Below are 20,741 nucleotides of genomic sequence, written 5' to 3' on the forward strand. Positions count from 1 at the left end.
TTGTTCACTCAAAAGATTTGCTAAAACACGAAACACCACAGTGCAGCCTGCGTGAGGCACAATACTCAGAAGTTTTTAAAGAAATAACAAAGATTCCAAAAAGTAAAAACATGATATATAGGCTAGTACTGTATGTTAGTCTGATGTCTGGACAAGTTCGTATTTTTAAAACACAGACAATAAAATTAACTGAAATGCAATGATCCTGAAAAATGTTTCTGTTATTCGGTTCATTCTGCAGTCATTAATCGTGTTTGCATAAACTACAGACTCCACTCACTTTTTCCACCTCCAAACACATCATGCATTCTGCACTCACTGACACCTTCTACACACACCCTAAACATCTCGTGACTTACTCGATGCATTAGAAAAGAAAACCTGATTAAACCAGGAACTGATTAGTCCTCTCAGGGACTTGTGCAATATTGCATGTGGCCCTGCTAATGGTTCTAACCTTTGTTGTAGCTTTAATGATCAGCATTTAACTGGAGGCCTGCAGGCTGGAAACATGTTCTCTGGGAAATAATCAATACACGGCATGGTTCACTTGACCGCGAGACATTAATCAGCGGCACTATACTATATAATGGAGGAGTTTTTCATTCTACATTTAATACCTAGGTCAGCTGTCTTTCTAGACTAGAGAACGGAGCATGAGTTTCCAGGTACTGGGATTCTCTCTCCGTCTGTTTTACTCATCCTCTCAGCTCCCAGGAGTGATTTCTGCCTAATTTAACCTGCCACAGAGACGGTAGTTGCTGAAACATTTAGATTACTTAGAACAGAGAAGGGGGGGAAAGAATGATGGTGTAAAACAGTGAGAAATAAGGATGAATGAAAAGACTGAGTATAAAATAAAGCAATAAGGCTTTCAGGAACAACGAGGTGAATAAACCGTTCTGATCATCGTACTGCAAAAATCAAGAACCCTCAAGGTTTCCAAAACCTGTGTTTTCTTCCACACAAAACGAGAACTTTGAAGAATCCTCACATAGTTTCCATCAAAGTTCATGACCATGGATGGATGCTAAAGGTTCTTCATGCATAGATGCCAATAAATAACCTTTATTTTTAAGTGTGCCCAGCAAGCAATAGCCGTCATTTCACCGACTAGATTAACTATAGACCCGATATAATCCGGCTATGAGTAACCGGATAATATAATCCGGTTATTTTGGCTTTCACTTCTAGCCAAAATAACCTTGAATTTGGTTATATGTTGTTTTTGCCAAAATAACTTGTGACATGATATTCCATCATGTAAGCAAAGTCAACAGTGATCACAAGGTGTTTAGTTTCATTTCTTTGACATGTTCTATGCGTAGCCTGTGCGTCTATTCTTGGGCTATAGTTAGACGTCTTAAAGGTTCAGACAGCCCAAATTTTGCCTTGTTAGACGTCAGGGCTGTGTTTGGATGGCTATTATACGTCTTTTAAACGCAAAATTGCTTGCTATATTCCAAGTCATCTGAAGCTTTGTGAGAGGAACAGACTAACTTTAACCAACATTTAGATACTCAGTGAAAAACGTACCTTCAATTGAAACATCTGAGTGGGTTTCATGCTCGACTGATGTTCACAGCAGGTGTGTTCCTCACTATTTCCCCTAGTGGTTCTGTCTGAACCCACTGGGGGTAAAACACACAAAGTGTTCGTGCACTTGTACTGTAAGTTCACGATCTCTAAACACTTTCCAAAAATGTCAGAGGTGTTTTGGAAAAACTGTAGTTTCCAACCTGAAGAAAGAATGACAGCTGTTTAGTGTCTAAGGTTGCACTGTGGAAAAACATCATAACATTTATCTTTATGATTATTATCTTTGAAAATGATGTTAAAAAACAAAAACTCGACAATCAAAAGCATACTGCGTCTACAAGAGGCCCTAAACAGGTTCACACACTTCATTTCTAATGCACAATATGCCCAGAGCTCTTATTGCATTTCAGATGATTCTCTCCAAAATATAATTTCCTTGACCCGAAATTGCAGTGGAATGATAATTAATAACACGAGTCCGTCTGACAAAACGCTACAATCTAATCTTCAGGAGATCAGCCGAACGAATGGGAAAGCAATTAATAGCACTCAATGGAGTCAGCATTTCCTTTTGTTTGTGGCGGGGTTGAATGAAAAAAATTCTGAATATTTCCACGTTTAGAATAGAGAAGCAATTTAGAAAGCTATAACCAAATCTCTCTAAGTAGATACGGAAAAAAGAAAAAGCATTTACAAATAACTTCCCTAAACCATACGCTGTAAGACAAAATTGATATCCAAAGCTTAAAATATCACTTTATCAGCTATTAGTAAAGTAAGAAGGGTTTAAAACTTTTCAAACCAGGGTACTACAAGTAAGAGTGTGTGGAAAAATATTAGTGTTAAATAAAACATTATGATTAAACATTAAACTTGTTTCCAAAATAAAATAGTTTGTTTTTATATTTTCCTTAAAGTATTTTATCAACTGTAAGGGTAGATGAACCTGCATTTTGGCATCAGACATCAAAAATATAAAATGCATTAAGTGTGTAAAAAAAAAAGAAAAAAAAAAGAGTATATTATAAGGTAACATGTTGACATTGATAGATCTGAAAATACCCTTTTTAAGACAAAATAAAATATTACTAATTATTGTCCCATTTTTTGCACCTCCAGAAGTTCACAGAATGAAAACCCCTGCCTGTATTTTGGATTTTTTAAATGGAGGCATCTGACAAATCTGTGACTCAAGTTTATATGTAAAGAATAATCCGTGCATTTTTTTCACTCACGCTGGTGGGGAAAGAGTTAATATAGAACGGTGATTAAACTGACTACTGACCTGTGCATTAAACGGTTTTATTGCCCTTCCAGCCAATCAGAATCGAGTATTCAGACAGACCATGGTATAAAAAAAAAAAACATTATCAACCGTATGTGTGTTGGCTTCATACCCCAATTATTTGGGCATGGAGGGAACACTTAAAACACTTTATAAAACGGATAAATCCATTCCTTGATTTTGATTGGTTGAGCCGCGTTCGAAGCCATTGTAAATGACTCTATAAACATACACCTGTGACCTCATTAAAATCAATATTTTATAAGCCCCATGAAGCCGTGATTTACCAATGCCCCTTTGCTGGTCTAAATTCACTGTAAACCACTGTTTCTCGGAGCTTATTGCTTTAATAAATGCCATTATGTTAGATATAACATATCAAAGCAAGTGCTATTTTACTAAAGTATTGTAAAACTTTCAGGTTGTCAAATGTTCCAGAAACACATTCGAATTTATTGTGATGAAATCACCTTGACACCAGTTTAAAGTCTTGCATAAATGCTTCAGAGAAGTTCTTAGCATCAATTGTTTGCAGATATGTGTTATTTAATGCAATGACATTTTCAAGTGTTCCTGAAGTCATCGACGTATGCTGCATTAGAAGGGTAAAAAAGAAAAGGAAAAAAATAGTTTTCTGTACGAGGGATTTATTGAAGCTGACCTGGCACTCTTGATGCGCAATCTGTGAAAGAACCATCGCTTCAAAAGTGGCTGTGCTGATACTGTTAAGCATATTAGTTCAAGGAGTGACTTCAATGTCCTGCAGGGAACAAACAGTACAAACATTTTGTGTTGAGGAAGAATTTGACCGCATTTACACTGCAGGACTTCATGCCCGATTCCAATTTTTTTGACAACCAGCTTACATTTATTCATCTGGCAGACGCTTTTATCCAAAGTGACTTACATTGCATTCTAAGGTACACATTTTTACATTGTCATCAGTTCTTGCTTTCCCTGGGAATCAAACCCATGACCTTAGCGTTGCAAGCGCCAACGCTCTACTGTTTGAGCTATAGGAAAGCTTACATCTTGGGTGAAACAACCCAAGGTAGACATACTGACCTGGAAAAGCTTAGGCCAAAAAAGAAGTAAAAAAAGGGCACAAACAAAAGGTCAGCAAAACACTGGGTTGAGCCTTCGTCCTCCATTTCGCCATTGGAAGAGGAGTCATGTGACCGCAGTTGGTGTCCAAATGAGTTGATGTCATTCACCACCGTCGCTTTTTCAATGACGTACGGCTCGTATTGACGGGAATATCCAATCTGTCCGCTTGCATGGCAGTCGCAAATGCACATATCCGATTCATATCAGATTTATTTCCACATGAATGAGGCCTGAAACCGGTCTGAGAATATCAGAATCCATGTGCTTTTTCATATCCAATTTTTGCCACATGGGAGGAAAAATGGTAACTGGGTCACTTGAACCAATGTAACGTAAATGCAGCTTTTGTTTAGTTGGAGGTTTTAGGTAATATGAGTGAATAAATACATTAAAAAAAACATGAATATAGAAAAACGACGCTGAACTATCCTGCTAAACAGTTACGTCAAACTCACACAAACCAAAACACTCTTAGATAAGTCAATATAAAATAGATCTAAGCACTAGATCTGCATCAACAGACTGACACGCACCTCAGAAATCACCCAACACCGACTTAAAGCGAGAAAAGATGCCCTGCTTTTCTGGTAATTATTTAATCCTGAAATCTACCGTTCAAAGCTAATACAGACTTGATGTAATCTGTAGCCACAAATATTCGTACAGTTAGAGTCAGGAGAGCAGGTACAGAGAAAGGACCTTGGAAGAGACGGCAAATAAAGGACAGAGAGAGAAATGATAGAGATGAAACTAAATGAGCAGTTTTAGACCTGTGGGCCACTAAACTGCTGTAACTCGTAATGAGCAAATCTCATTTTACAGTCATGTGAACTCTTTATTCTAGGAATGTGTGGACATAAAGCAAATAGGCAAGGATAAAATATATCACGGCATAAAAGAGGAGAGCGAACAGATGGATGGAATGCATTCGAAAGACTGTGTTCCTTCGTTTTTTATATCATCTTGCTGTAACAATGTTTAATGGGACTTTTTACCGGGCGCAGTGCTAATTATGGTACATAATCAACTGTGAATAAATGAACTGGAATTCACTGCCATGATGCCAAGGCGTTGCTATGTGGTTGCTAGGGTGTACTAGGAGGCTTCGTGCTGAGCCAATCTTGAGCTGAATTGTATTTACAGCCACATTACCCACACAAAAATGCAAAATGACACTTATATATTATAAAACATTGCATCAATTCAGGTAAACCATGCATGTCTGTTGTATTTTTACAACAATTAAAATAACAAAGGCAGAATAAAAAGAAAAATCCTTATTATACTAAAATTTAAAAGATCAGTGTTGGTATGATGTTTTTGTCTCATATTCAAGGCTGCATTCATTTGATCAAAACACAAACAGTAATATTGTGAAATATCATTACTATTTAAAATAACTGCATTCTATTTTAACAAATTTTAAAAAGAAATGTATTCCTGGGATGCAAAAGCTGAATTTTCAGCATCATTACTCCAGTCTTCAGTGTCACATGATCCTTCAGGAATCATTCTGATATGATGATTTCTAATTATTATCAATGTTGAAAAAAGTTGCTAATTTTTTTTCAGGATTCTTTGATGAATAGAAAGTTATTATTAATATAATTATTAATATAAATAATTGGTTGTAACAATGTAAAAGTCAATTTTGATCAATTTAAAGCGCCCTTGCTTAGTAGAAGTATTAATTTCTTAAAAAAAGAAATTATTTTTTTAAACGTACTGACCCCAAACCTTTAAATGGTAGTGTACTGTATATTACTTGCAAAGTTGAACGTTGTTAAATTGCACAATCTGGGATGTATTCGGATCATTTTTAAACATATCCCAGATCATCCCAGGGGTTTGTTCAAATCCTTAACCCCAAGTATTACCGTAATAGTGATTATCCCAATGGTGCACGGATCACGTACCATTTGCTCCTGGAGTTCACTGTGAATCATTCAGAGGACCAAGATAAACACTGTATTAGCTGGAATGAGTTTTCTTTAGGATAATGTGATCAGTTAATTGTACCTCTTGTGAGCTCAAGCAAACGTTACATCATTGATTTTCAATGACAGCAGGGTGGATCCGGGGCTCAATAGCATCATTTTGAAGGCAGGGAGTAATTGTAAATTAGAATGGGACATTATCACGTTAATTTAATGAGACCTGGCCAGCGGTCGACTGGATTTTCCTGTGGTGCTCATGTAAATTACGTTAATATGTCTATCCGGGCCGCCTGATGTTCAGACGAGCGGGTTGATTTATTTCTAATTTGTTTCACAACAGGAGAAAAACAGACAAAATCTCAGTCAAGTCTTATTCTTTGGCTGTAGATGTGGGTCAAAGTGAAAGAGATTATGTTGATTGGAGCCCAGGGGCCGCTGATGGGGAATAAATGAGAGCTGGTCAGAGGGTAAAACGAGGGGGAAATTATGTCGTCGTTTGATTTTCATGCTGTGAAGATTGCAAAATCCTACTGTGGACTTTTCATTAACATAATTCTGGTCACTAATGAAAAGAAAACATCTTTGTATTTAGTAGACAAATGTGGAAATATTACTACTGTCAAATTTAATTGTTTGTAAACCTGATTCCACTTTGGTAAACAAGCCTCCAAAAGTCAAACATGACAGAACTGAGCTGTTGAACATCAGGGTTGTGTAAAGTTCAAAACAGAAGAATTGGCTCTATCTATCTATCAGTCTATCTATCAGTCTATCTATCAGTCTATCTATCAGTCTATCTATCTATCCATCCATCCATCCATCCATCCATCCATCCATCCATCCATCCATCCATCCATCCATCCATCCATCCATCCATCCATCCTATAAAACTTCAAAAAAATTTTTTTTACTTTTTCAAAACGTTTAACTTTTGTCGAACCAACATTCAAAGTTTGTCTTGACCAGCTTTGCCTTTCAGTTAAAGGGATAGTTCACCCAAAAAAAATATGTTTTTAAGAATATCGGTTACCAAACAGTCGACGGGCCCCATTGACTTCCATAGTATGAACAAAAAAAGACTATGGAAGTCAATGGGGTCCATCAACTGTTTGTTTACTGACATTCTTCAAAACATATTTTTTTGTGTTCAGCAGAAGAAATTCTTAAGGGTGAGTAAATGATTACATAACTTTAATTTTTGGGTGAACTATCCCTTTAAATCTTAGTTATATGGATTTCAATTCTACTTCCTTATATTCAAAATCAAATTGCAATTCTACATCCTACATTTGAAACTAAATGCATTCTCAATTCAGTTATGAATGGTTTACACCCCTGTTGCACACAGTATGACACTTATAACCAATATATGTGGAAAATAGCGTGGCTATTCTCCCATCTAATTTTTCCACTCTGTAGATAATCTCTAATTCTTCTAAATATAGTCATGAGTAATTTTCCATCACATATGATATGACAAATCATTTACCTAATGCAAATCAGAGCACATAATGAACCACGCTCGGTAACTGTGAGGAGCTGCGCTCTGATTGGCTGCGGTCTCTGAAGACTTCCTCATCAGCTGAGATGACTCCTGGTTGCCTTGTTAATCGGAAACACGCCAATTGCAAGTTCTGAGAGGAAGGAGAATAAATCAGGAAAGTGTTTGATACACATCAGACACTTGACAAGAGGAGAAACGCAATGATGATCACAGGAAACATTAAATGATTAATGAGAAATGATTAAATAACTGTTTGTTTACCAGCAGATTTGATGCGTCAGCACATTGTCCTACACTTTTTTACAGCTCCCGTCGGTTCTGATAAATATTAGTAAACTGTGTGGGAGAGTCCCGACATATTTTGTCAATTGGTGTGAAGACAGCATTTCCGATAAATAAGAATTGACTCATCGCCTCATTAGTCATTGATTAAGTATATTAATAGAGTTGACGAGGCTGTTTATCACACAGACAGTTCGCTGCTTTCTTGTTTTCATAAGTTCAATCATTATTGATTTGCCTGCTCATGAAAGCAAAACTCTAGTTAACATGAAATGAATGCAGCGACTGTGAGTTATTAATGTTTTATGTGTACATCTAAGGTGACGTGTTACTTACATTTCTTTTGTTTCTGATTGCTGACTTTTTAATAAAAAAAATACACTTAATATAATTCAAATCAATGTTATTATTATTGTTAATTAAGTTTTAATCAAATGTGTTTTATTTGAATTATTCTTAATTTTGTTTTTATCCTAAAAAAAAAAGTATGATAATTGCATTCTTATTTTGATCACAGTCATCAAATAGACCCTATTAAATACAATGATTTTTAAAGAAAATCATTTCCATTTATTTTCTCCCTAGGCATTTTGAAAAACTGTTTCATGAACCGCAAAGCAAAGGTAGTAAAAAAGGGATAAAAAAATGTACTTATACCATAAAGCATCGCAAATGATGTATCAGAATCAGCAAGGATATTATATAAAAGAGTTGACTATAAGTCATTGACTATAAGCCTAAAATATGATATTTTAGAAGAATATCCAAAATATTCAATATCACTAAAAATATAATTGCTTAAATGTATAGTTGACCCAAAAAAACTAAATTCTGTCATTAATTACTCACCCTCGTCAGACCGGCAAGACTTTTGTTCAACACAAATGAAGATCTTTTTGATGAAATCTAAAGCTTTACTCTCCATTGACAGCTACGCAACTACCACTTTGACGCTTCATATAAAAGACTAAATTCAATCTGTTCATCATATAAAGCGATCGGGTCTCTTCAGAAAATTTGGACTAAACCGCTCAATTCATATGGGTTTATTGTTACGATATCTTTATGAACTTTTTGAAGCGTCAAAGTGGTAGTTGCGAAGCTGTCAATTGAGGGACATAAAGCTCTCAGATTTCATCAAAAACATCTTCATTTGTGTTCCGAAGATGAACGAAAGTCTAACGTGCTTGGAACGACATGAGGGTGAGTAATTAATGACAAAAGTTTCATTTTCAGATGAACTATCTTTTTAATGGAAGAAATAAATGCACTGTTATGCAGTGCGTTTTCAGTGGTGGCTGGGTGTCAACAATACACTCGAAAACTTCAGGCCTACCATTGACTTAATGTTCAGACCCTCTCTCAGCATCTGTAGCTACGGGTGCCACAGTCAGTCATTTTAATTGACACTTGTTGCGTGTATAAAAAGGTCTAAATTGCTTCCCCTGAGATGCTGCCAAAGATGGATGATATCACTCTTACCATTATTAATTTCATTCGCTGCTTTCCCCCATCAGTCAGCTTGTAGGTAATTAGTCCTGTTGAGAGAAAGAAAGAAAAAATCAATTGCAAATGGGACAGCTGTCTGTTACATGTTCGAGACTGTGCACAGGCCATCTGACTCATCAACACAAGCACGCAGGAGAAAGTTTCTCATTTCACACTGAATTTGCCACATCAATGAGAGCTTCAGAGATCAGCCTCTATGAGACAGCAGGTCATAAAAGACTGAGCCACAATGATAAGAGAGATTGAGGCCACAAACAGGTCAGTATCTAAATCACTGCATATACTTTATACCACATTCTATTTGCATTATTCTATTGTAATTATTAATATCAATCTTTTTACAGTCCCATTGATAAGGTGACACTTTATTTCAATTGTCCACTTTAGATATTCTACTAACTAGAAGTAACTTTGCAAATTGCAACTACATGTCAACTAACTCTCATTAGAGTATTAGAAGAGTGATAGGTGTTAGGTTTCAGGTTAGGAGAAAAAGTTGACATGTAGTTGCAAAGTTACTTATATTCTAGGGCTGTTAATTAAGTGATTAATCGCATCCAAAATAAAAGTTTGTGTTTACATAATAAATGTGCGTGTACTGTGTATAATTCATATATATATAAATACGCGCACATGCGTGTATATATTTAAGAAACGTTTATTTTGGATGTGATTAATCGCGATTATTCGTTTCACAGCCCTATTATATTCAGAATATCTGTTGGTGGAGCATCAATATAAAGTGTTAGCAGATATTAAGCTACTCCGTATATATCAATCTACTAATATTTTAATGAGAGTTAGTTGACGTAGTTACACAGTAAATGTAAAACATTTGCATATTGTCCCCATGACACACATCTAAATCCTCACAGTGAAAGGCGCTCAGTAAATTAATGTCTCGTTGAGTCCAGTGGGACTGGACATCCCAGACCATTAGCAGGCAGGTACGGGAAGCATGGCATTAATGCAATCCTGTCCTAAGAATGTCAAACCCAATCACACAATGAAGACACACTCATGCACACATGTACAGAAACAACCATTAAAGGTGCCATGTGAGAAATCAAATCTGCCTTGATCTTGTGAATAAAAGCATTTATACTATCAGAATGCGAGACTTGCAAACCCACAGCAAAACACTGCTTTACATTTTCACAAAGAGGATGTTTACACAGAAGCAGCAGCAAAAAAAGGTCATGTTTAAGTCTAACGGTCAGAGAAAGGGTGAAAAAATGGTTATGAAAAATGAAATGATGCAATAAATTGACTAATATTACTTTGGTGCACAACAAAACTTTACTAACATATAAAAAACTAGAAAAACAGTGATATGATCACAGTTTAATGCGAGCACAACAACAATCATATCTCTAACAGTCCCAGAGCATAATTACACAGTAATTTCCATAAAAAAGAAACTGTTGGCATGATCTCTTCGTTTGTGGCTAAATTTATTCTTTATATTCTTCTATGTAAAATGTGTACAGCAAATACCTCTATTCCAACTGAATGGACAGTTCAACTACATACGAATGTAAAAAAATTGGGTTTATCAACCAAAAATAATAATATAAATACATAAATAATAAAAACAATAAAGAAATCACATTTTGCTTGGAAATCTTTAGAACTAATTTTTTTTTGCAGTGACAAATTCCATGAGAGTCAAGCACATTCTCCACCTAAATATAACTAATTAGTAATTATATAAATTAGTATATAAGTGATATACATATATATATGTGTGTGTGTGTGTTTAGTTCATATTTTGGGTGAAATCTTTTTTTTCTGTTTTCTCTTTGAAAGTGACTGAACCATAGTGCAGAAAATGACTGATAAATGGAAAGAAATACCAGAGCTTGACAAAGACACTGAGAGAAATAAGCACAGACAGGTCCTGATAACCAGACAGACTACAGGCTGTAACTGTGTTTGCTTTGGTCTCTGCAGGCGGTCACATCAGTGCTGATGTTCCCCTGGAGAAGCACAATGATAATTCTTCAATAACTCAATCTTCATCAGCTTTACAAGAAACTCCCACACGGCCCATTTCTCCTGTACGCCTGTTCTCCACACCTCTGGATTCATTACCGTCCCCCACTTACAAGCCTTTTGTGTTTCCAAATTTCCTCTAAACTCCCTCAGATACTCCCCTCACCTCCCTCCACATCCTTTCCGGCTACAGAAGGAAAGATAACTCAGCTCGTGGAAGCAGGACGTTCCCAGTCGTGCGCTGTTGGCGGGCCAGAGAGACGGCAAACAGTCATCTGTGTTTGTGTGCACTACAGAAGCAGACAGAAAGAACACATCGGCCAAGGCCCAACAATATTTTCCAAAGGAGATGATTGTGTTTTGGTTTTGTGGCCTCTGAACCGTTTTGCTGAGACCACAGAATGGGAGGATGGACACGGTGGCCGCCGGCTTTAAAGGTTAGGCTCGGTTTGGAAGGTGCGCTGTGGAAATGAGGAGGAAAAGAAAGATGAATAAAGAGAGGAACAAAGAAACAAAGGAGGTGTGCTGATGCCAGACTGGAAACCATGAGTCAAGCTGGGAAACAGGGTCAAATGTTCCTGTAAATAAAACAAGGGAACTCCGGACTGACATTCACTTAGTCAATCTCACACAGTCAGGAAACACATGGATAGTTCTCTCACACAGATGTAGGTCATATTGATCTGTGTTGGGAAAAAAAATGCTGATATAGTACACTGCCCGGCCAAAAAAAAAAAATCGCTGTTTGGATTTGCGAATGATTTAAGAGTCTACGATTGGATCATTATTGCAGTGATTATTATGTTTCTAACATGTTATATGTCTAGCAACAGTTCCTTTAACCCTAACTGATGGAGTGTAGCTTTTCATTTCTTAAACATCCATGTATGAGACACAGCATGGCCATATTCCAGGATGACAATGTCAAGATTCATCAGGCTCAGATTGTGAAAGAATGGTTGGGAGGGAGCATGAATAATCATTTTCACACATGAATTGAACCTCTGAGTCCAGACCTTAAAATCATTGAAAGTCTTTGGGATGTGCTGGAGGAGACTTTACACAGTGCTGGACTCTTGCATTGTCAGTACAAGATCACGACCAAAAACTGATGCACCTCTTGATTGAAATAACATATAACATTTATTTCCATCAAGAGGTGCATACATTTTTGTTCAAAATCTTTATATATAGTATTTTTTTTAAACAACCCAACCACCCAAAAAATAATATTTGTAGAGAGAGAAGTCTCTTTTGCTTACCAAGGCTGTATTTGTTTGATCAAAAATACAGTAAAGAATTTTGTGAAATATTATAACGTTAAATAAGTGCTTTCTATTTTAATACATTTTAAAATTTAATTTATTTACGTATATGGTGGCAAAGTTGAATTTTGTGATATTGTCAGGATTATTTGATGAATTCTTCGTTCAAAGAACACAATTTATTTAAATACAAATCTTTTGCAACATTAGAATTCATTTTTTGCCACTTTTGATCAATTTAATGCAAAATTTCACCAGTGCTTTGATATATATGATTATTTTGTGCCTAAATACTACACTATCAAATGTCATCATAATATAACCACATGCTGACCAGTTGAGTTAACACAGTTAAAGAGAAAATGTTATATCAGTAATTCATTGCCATGTAGCCTCTGTACAAATTTATTTTCATGCGGTGTGTTTTCGGCTCATCGCTACGGCCACAGCAAAAGCAAAATAAGTAGCAATGCGCTATCAATCAATAAGTAATAAGAGACAGCTCAGTTTATTGACTGTACATATGGTAACCCTGTCAGAGGATGGTTTTAGATGTCATTAGCAACAAATAAATCATTCAAAGATATAACCAATCATTCCCTTCAGGGTGGGATCGCATGTCCTACTCAGAGAACATTGGGGCTGAAGGGAAGGTGGACTGTTGAGAGAAACCTGGTACAGTATGACACCAAAAACTAGTGAGCCGCCTCGCTGTTCACGGACGACATTGGCAGCTGCCTTCTAACACAGAATCCTGACCATCATGGATCTCAGCAAACGACTGACTACATATACACCACATAAAAAAACACCATTCACACAGGAGTCTCGACTCACATTTGGTTCTAGTATATATATATTATATATATTGAACCAATTGAATTGAACCAATTGTGACTCACTATTCTCCTCTGCGCTTATAGTGAGTTGTGTATTTTTTGTATAAACATTCTGTTTTGTATATTGTATACACAAAAGTTTGTAATATTAAAATGTATTTATGTTTTTAAAGAAGAGACTTACTGTATGTAAAAACAGAAATAGTGTGATACCATAAAAAATAAGTATTACATTTTAAAATATATTTAAATATGGACTATTATTATATTTTAATGTGGACTATTATTATATTTGATTATAATCAATTATATGGGTTTATATAAATTAAACCTTTTATGAAAAAAAAAAAAAAAAAAACGATAAAAATTTAATACAACTACCGGTAAACAAAAAGTATAAAAAACTATATTTTTGAAATATTTTGAAATAAATACTTTTTTTTTTTTTTTACAGTATTGCGTTGTTCACTTAGTGTCAATTATTTAATTAAGTGTAATTTACACTAAGTGAAAAACTTTTTTTTTATTCCACTAGATTCCCCCCAAAAAATCTGATATTTTGACTGATCATATTCCAAGTTTAAAACATTTCTGAAAAGAAAAGAGAGTATTTAGTTCACAATTGCATGTGAGTGTTTTGAAAAGTTTCTAAAAAAGAGCTTGGTATAAATACTGTATGATGGAGCAGAAACGTGATAAGGGAAATGACAACATAACAGATGTTCTGATAACCATCAGAATGTGTCACCTTGTGATAGTGATACAAATGCCAACTGATGCATATTTAAAACCTCAGTGAACCCTGAGGGTTTTCTATCTCTCCGCCGGCAGATGCCACAATGGCGCTGCCCATATGTGAGGTGGACAAGTCCTTACTCAAAACAATGGAGGTATCGATCATTCTGAACAAGCGGAAGAAGTTTATGCACACCTGCTGACCTTAAGAAGGAGAAATTAGAGCTCTGGGTTATTGCAGCTCTGACATTTGTGAGGAGCCTTATATAATGTGACTGTACGCTGTTTTATGTCACATTTGGATTCGGCACTTGTTTCCACAGCCTGGCGTGAGTTTCGTCTAAATGATCAGGACAGGTGATGTGTTTGTTTATATCATAGTCATATCATGACAGGTTGGAAAAGCATGACTAAATCGAGCACATGTGAAAAAGTTTCAGCCTGTAGACTTCCTCCATTAACTTTCCTTTGTTCGTTAAGCAAGCGAGAGAGAGAAAAGGAAGTAAGAAAAAGAGGCAAAGTAAAGACAGATATGGATGAAACTCAGTATGGTGTAGAGTATAAAACATTGTGAATTTCATTTCACGTCTTCCCTTTTTTGATAAATGTCTCTCGCATGCATTCATCTCTTAAAGAGGAGCGTAATGTTGTGGAACAAACCTTCACGGGCGGCACAAAGTGCCCCGCGCTGCCGGTTAGATTGGCTGGGATTGGCTGGCAGATGGATTGATTGTCTGAATACAACTGGCCAGCTGCTCGCAGACTCCCGGCACTTTAAATCAACTTGACGCCCTCGTGTTTGAAGCTCAAAATCAGCCACGGAGCTGTAAAGATCCTCACTTCTGCCTGTGTGACGTCAGCTTCGGAGATCTGGAGTGAAGGAGAACAGTACAGTTACAGAAAAAATACAGATTGATAGAAAAAATATTTGCTACACTGATTATCCAACAAGCACATGGATAAAACGATATTTTTACAAAATTGTAAACATGTATTTTTAAATGTGTATTTTAAGGTTTTAAACATTCTGAGCAATATACACCGTTTGCGGTCGGTAAGATATTTTAAATTGTTTTAAAGAAGTCTCTTAAGCCCACTGATGCTGCATTTATTTAATCAAAAATACAGTAAAAACAGTTATATTGTGAAACATTATTAACATTTGAAATATTTTTTTCTTTGAAGTCCGCGAAGGTTGAACCGTAAGCGCCGTTAAATGGGATGGTCTACCCTAGTATGGAGGATTGCTCTTGTCGCCTAGTCGGCCTTTTTTGAACGTTGGTGCATGAGCAATCATTCTTTTAAATGTTGCGTTTTACTTGACTTTATTTACATGTGACCTTGAAGGAATCCAAAAGTAACCAGATTACATTACTTTCGCATTGTGGTGCTTGGATTACATTATGGATTACATTACATACATTTTATGAAGCAATTTTAATACATTTTTAAAAGTAACCCTTCCAACCAGTTTTAAAGAAAAACATTTTTATCATTAGATATTCAAGTGAGTTCAAAACCAATACTTACATTTAAAAGTGTAATCTGAAATTTTCTCAAAAAAAAAAAAATGCTGTCGTGTAATGCATCTTGGGATAGGCTAGGCTGCAAAGGATCCATCAGTTCCATCCTTCACAGCCCAGGAAACCAAGGACGCATTTGTAGGCCGCATTCGAAGAAGCCTTCGAATTGGGACAGCCTTCACTTTCAGCCTCTTGACGTAAGGTGAATTGCATTATGGGATACAAACATTCCATGCAGTGTCTGGTTCCATACTGCACATTTTGGCAAATGTAGTACAGCTTCCAAGTTTTTTATGCATACAGAAAATTGTCATATACTGTGCACAAAATGCATGCTTCTAAAATAGTATGATAGCATGCTATTTCTGACTGTAGGGTTTAAGGGTGAAGTGTAGTATTTGAGGGTAGTCTGTTAAGCATGATAGTGGTGTGCAGTGTGTGAAGCTAGTGGCTAGTGGGGTAGTGCAGATGGCTGCATAACGGGAGGTTTAAAGGTTCTGGCAAAAGAGTGAGGAGTACAAGCTTTACAGCGTTTCATATAAACTGGTACAGTATCTTATAAAGTCCATTCTTTTTCCTATGAGATTTATAGATGGGATTTTATATCTCGCCAGATGTGCGGGGTTGTTTTAGAAGCGAGTGGTGCTGAGCACACAGATGAAAGCCAAAGATGAGCTCACTGACAGATCTGGATGTTAAAGAGAGGCAGGGTCGAGTTCTGGCCCGGTTCAACCCGTAGGGAGAGAGACAGAGAGTTGGATCTCGAACAGGTGGCTAATCTTCAACTGTGCTTCAAGAGAGTACAGAAACATCACAGCGTTTCCCAAACATTTCACCCCGCTTCACCCCATACTCACCACAAAACACAACAATGATTCTGTGTCATTGTGTTTATTTTTCCTGCAAGCCAAATTCAGACCTCTCAATCTGGTTTAAACTTTAGTGTACACCGTGAATTCAAATTATAAGATTAAAGTTTTTTTTTTTTAAATACTTTTATACTTTTTTTTTGCAAGTATGCATTAAATTGATGAAGCGACAGAAGAAATGTATATTACAAAACATTTGAAATAAACGCTGCACTTTTGAAGTCTTGAAGCACACAAATATGAACTGTTTTAAACATTAATAATAATAATAAATGTAAGTTATTAGAATGATTTCTGAAGGATCATGTGACACTGAAGACCGGAGTAATGATGCTGAAAAACTCACAGGAAGAAATTACATTTTAGAAATAATGTCATATTAAAATAGAATAATGCTGTTTTAAATTGGAACAATATTTCATTACTGCTTTTACTGTATTTTTGATCAAATAAATGGTGAGCATAAAAATATTAGCGACACGAAACACTTGAACGGTAGTGTATAAAAACATTTTTGAGATAAAATGAGCTTCCCAGAGTTGGGATGTGTAAGTTTGTATCTACTCTCATAGAAAAGCAACTAAATGGCTGCAAGTCTCCAGCCAATCACAGAAAATATTAAAAGCGCTTCAAGGTCTTTATCTCTCTCGTGGGCCAATTGCAAACAAATACTGTATGTTTGCATTAAAGAGCAATTTGTCCTTGGTTGCCATAGGGACAGCAGATCCCCGTTTGTCGTGGATGACCTCATGCAATGCAGCGAACGGCAGAATTAGGTCAGAATTATTAGCACATGCTCTGGTCTCCTGACAGAGTGCTTCAAATTGGCTTGGGTCTCCAACAAGTGCTTCATTGCGGCATCTCAGCTAATTATAAATAATTACAGAACACCATTCGAGTTATCGTTTATGAAGGTCTATATAAGAAAAACCCAAAGAGAGGAGACAAAAACACTAAAGACTAAAAAATGGCTGCCGAGTTATTTGAAGCTACATGTTCAGAGTTAGTTTGTCAATGTCAAGGACTCGTGTCAGCCCTCCTTTTAAATGCAGTAACAACACAATTTAGTGGACAACCACTCAAAAAAAAAAAAAAAAAAAAAAAAAACCAATCATCCATACTGTACACGTTTGTTATTTTTCCCATAAATCTGAAACGATTTGGAGGAATGTGCTCCAAAGTGACATCACATTGCACAGGCCCCGCCCACGGCTCTATTAGCTTAGCTCCTCCCCTGAGTGAGCTCTACACAGTCCACCGTGTTTATCTCCATCGCCTGAGCTTTTAACACCAGCATTCAAGAAATGTATTCTCATTAAAGCTACTAAAGTTATTCAATCAAGAGCAGTGAGTGATTTTCTGTTTTTCTTTTGTTGTTCGATACATATTAACAGCATACACAGCAGTAGGTACTGAATATTACGCTGCTTTTCACTGTAACAGAAGAAGAGTAGGGAGAAAACATCCGAAATGCACTTGTGTTTATTTTATTAAAGTGTTTATTTTATTTTATATCTCTTTGCATCTGTAGATTTCAATTACAATGCATATCTTTACTAAATTTCCTTAAAATGAGCCTTTTCTCCTGCACTGAGCCAGAAATCTCCACACCACTTAAACAAAACTTTACAGATTTATTCTATATTCTGAAGGATTTAACAGAGGGGTTTGTTTGTTCATGGGTTTGTCTGACTTGAGACATTTCATTCCTAAAAAAAATGGTGTAATTTTTCTTCTGGCTGTTGACAGTATTTTCTGATTTATGGAATAATAAAAAGAGATTTTCAAAATACCCTCTCTAAAAACTGTAGACTCTAATACAGTATATTAACAAAATGAAAATAATTTTGAACCTGGCTTTAACCAATGTTCTGATTTTCTGTTTGCTGCATGCAAATAATCACATATTTAATTAGATCATGCATAATTTGCATATTTAAACACAACATTTCAAAAAACTTTTTTGTATTACAATTCTTAATGTAATCAATCAACTTGGGATGTCAGGTGATATCTATTGTGTTTTTATTATTTTTTTATTCTAATTCTACCTGGGGTGTCTTGCCTTAATCTAAACCTCATCAGTCCACAAAAGAACAAACTGCACAAGAGAAAAATGGAATTCTAGAAACATTATAAGAGGTAATACATGAAAAAAGACAGGCTTTGAAGGGAGGGGGGAGCGTGTGTTCCTCTCCTTTCATTTTCATTCTTGGAAAGTAATCCTTTATCACACCACTCCTCCTGCTTCTAACACCTGCGACAGTGGAATCTCCATGTCTCCAATAATCATCCCGCGCCCTCCTGATGCTGGCTAGTGTCCAGGCCCGCAGCAGTGGTTAAGGGTAGACGCGCGTAAATGGAACATTGCTGGCAACTTGTGATGAGCCGCACCTGGTGCCCATTGAGCCTCGCCACTATTGCCATAAATCCCCTATTGTGACTCTCCTCCAGTGAAACTACAACACCATGAGTGCATGCATGAGGTGTATATGCTGCACTGTTTTTGAGCAGACGATGATGAGAGTTGCTAAACATTATGTACGCTGAGGGAACATTTGGAATGATATACTACCGTTCTACTCATACTATTGTTGCAGTGTAACTACTGCACACAGTATGAACATTTTAGTATAGAAAACTATTTGCAAATGTATTATGAAACCAGAACAGTATTGTGCCAACTATGTGACCCAGGACCACAAAACCAGTCACATGGGTACATTTTCTGAAATTGAGATTTATACATCACCTGAGAGCTGAATAAATAAGCTTTGCATTGATGTATGGTTTGTTATGATATGACAATATTTGGTCGAGATTCAACTATTTGAAAATCTGGAATCTGAGGGTGCAAAAAAATCGAAACATTGAGAAAATCTCCTTTAAAGTTGTCCATTTATGTTCGCGATTGTGCAGCATTCCCTCACAAAAATAAATGTTTTATATATTGACAGTAGGAAATGTACAAAATATCATCATGGAACATGATTTTTACTTAATATCCTAATGATTTTTGGCATAAAAGAAAAATCTATAATTTTGACCCATACAATGTATTGTTGGCTATTGCCACAAATATACCCGTGCGACTCGTGACTGTGTTCCAGGGTCACATATACAGAAAAGAATAGTACAATATACAAAAACCCACAATGCAATGGGCTCGACTAGTGCCAACTAACAGAACTGAGAACATGTATGCCTACATGTATGTCTTATTAAGCTGGGATAGGAACCGAAACTACTGAAAATTATATAAATGATATAATTCTATGTATGCTGGTAAATTCCTAAGCAGTGTGTTCCTGGGAGATGATATGCTCATTTTAAATGTACATTAAGCAAATATATATCTGCTGTGTATATCATAGAGGCCTTTCAGGCTGTGTTGGCACTCTCACCTGAATCACTGCTGGACACATGCCTTTAATGGAAGCAACAGTGAGGTATTATTGACCAGACATCTTCCACCTGATCCGTGAAGAAGTGCAGAGTGACAAACTGTCCTGCCGACAACACGCTCTCCGGAGAGTCCAGTCCTGCATCTGGTTATCGACACAGAACAGATATTTAACAGAACAGACACAGATATTTGAGCTCAGATAAAAACACTAACTGCTTCCACATTGTTTTTCATATTGTTCTTATGAAGATCCATTCCATGTTACAAGCACAACTTATAGTAACACTAATCAGGACAATGACAAAAAAGTTTCACAATAAAAAAAAGAAAGGAAATGAAAGGTGCTTGCGTGTGCAAAAATTGCCACCATGATGTTGTGGTTGGTTGCCAAGGTGATGCTAGGATGTCCTGGGACATCTTCAAGCAGTGCTATTTCAGTACAGTATTGTTTATATACTACGTATTAACATTAAATATGTACAGTAGGTCACACTTTAGATTAAGGTCCAATTCTCACTATTAACTAACTATTAACTATGACTTTTGCTTTGTTAATTAGTAAGGTAGTTGTTAAGTTTAGGTATTTGGTAGAATAAAGGGATGTAGAATATGGTCGTTCAGAATAAGTTATTAATAATATGTGCTTTATAAGTACTAATAAACCATCAATATCCTAGTAGTATGCCTGCTAATAGTTAATAGTGAGAACTGGACCCGAAACTTAAGTGTTACCAATTTTATTGTTCAATTTTCAGTTTTCATTTTAGTTTACATTTTTTATATTTCTATATGTGGCTTTATTTTATTTGAATACTTATTTTAACATTTCAATTCCTAATTTAGTTTTTCCATATAATATTTGTATTTTATTTTAGCTTTATTTCAGTTTCATATTGTAACTTTAGTAAACAATAACAATGCTGCAGTGAAATCTATAATATTTCAA

The 20,741-nt window shown here is 36.0% G+C and overlaps 2 long non-coding RNA genes across 2 annotated transcripts; both read right to left on the bottom strand.

Moving 5' to 3' along the window:
• Positions 1-1,562: 1,562 nt before the first annotated feature.
• Positions 1,563-9,194, bottom strand: LOC306993120. The gene is made up of 3 exons (XR_013796405.1): positions 9,137-9,194; positions 7,358-7,502; positions 1,563-1,739 (listed from the first exon to the last, which is right to left on the bottom strand). It is a non-coding gene; the product is annotated as an uncharacterized lncRNA (long non-coding RNA).
• Positions 9,195-10,853: 1,659 nt separating this feature from the next.
• On the bottom strand, positions 10,854-19,929 carry LOC306993121. Its single transcript, XR_013796406.1, has 3 exons — positions 19,794-19,929; positions 14,658-14,867; positions 10,854-11,619 (listed from the first exon to the last, which is right to left on the bottom strand). It is a non-coding gene; the product is annotated as an uncharacterized lncRNA (long non-coding RNA).
• Between the last annotated feature and the right edge of the window lie 812 nt (positions 19,930-20,741).

This window comes from Phoxinus phoxinus (genome assembly GCF_949152265.1).
Source record: "Phoxinus phoxinus genome assembly, chromosome: 24".
NCBI classification, from domain to species: domain Eukaryota; kingdom Metazoa; phylum Chordata; class Actinopteri; order Cypriniformes; family Leuciscidae; genus Phoxinus; species Phoxinus phoxinus.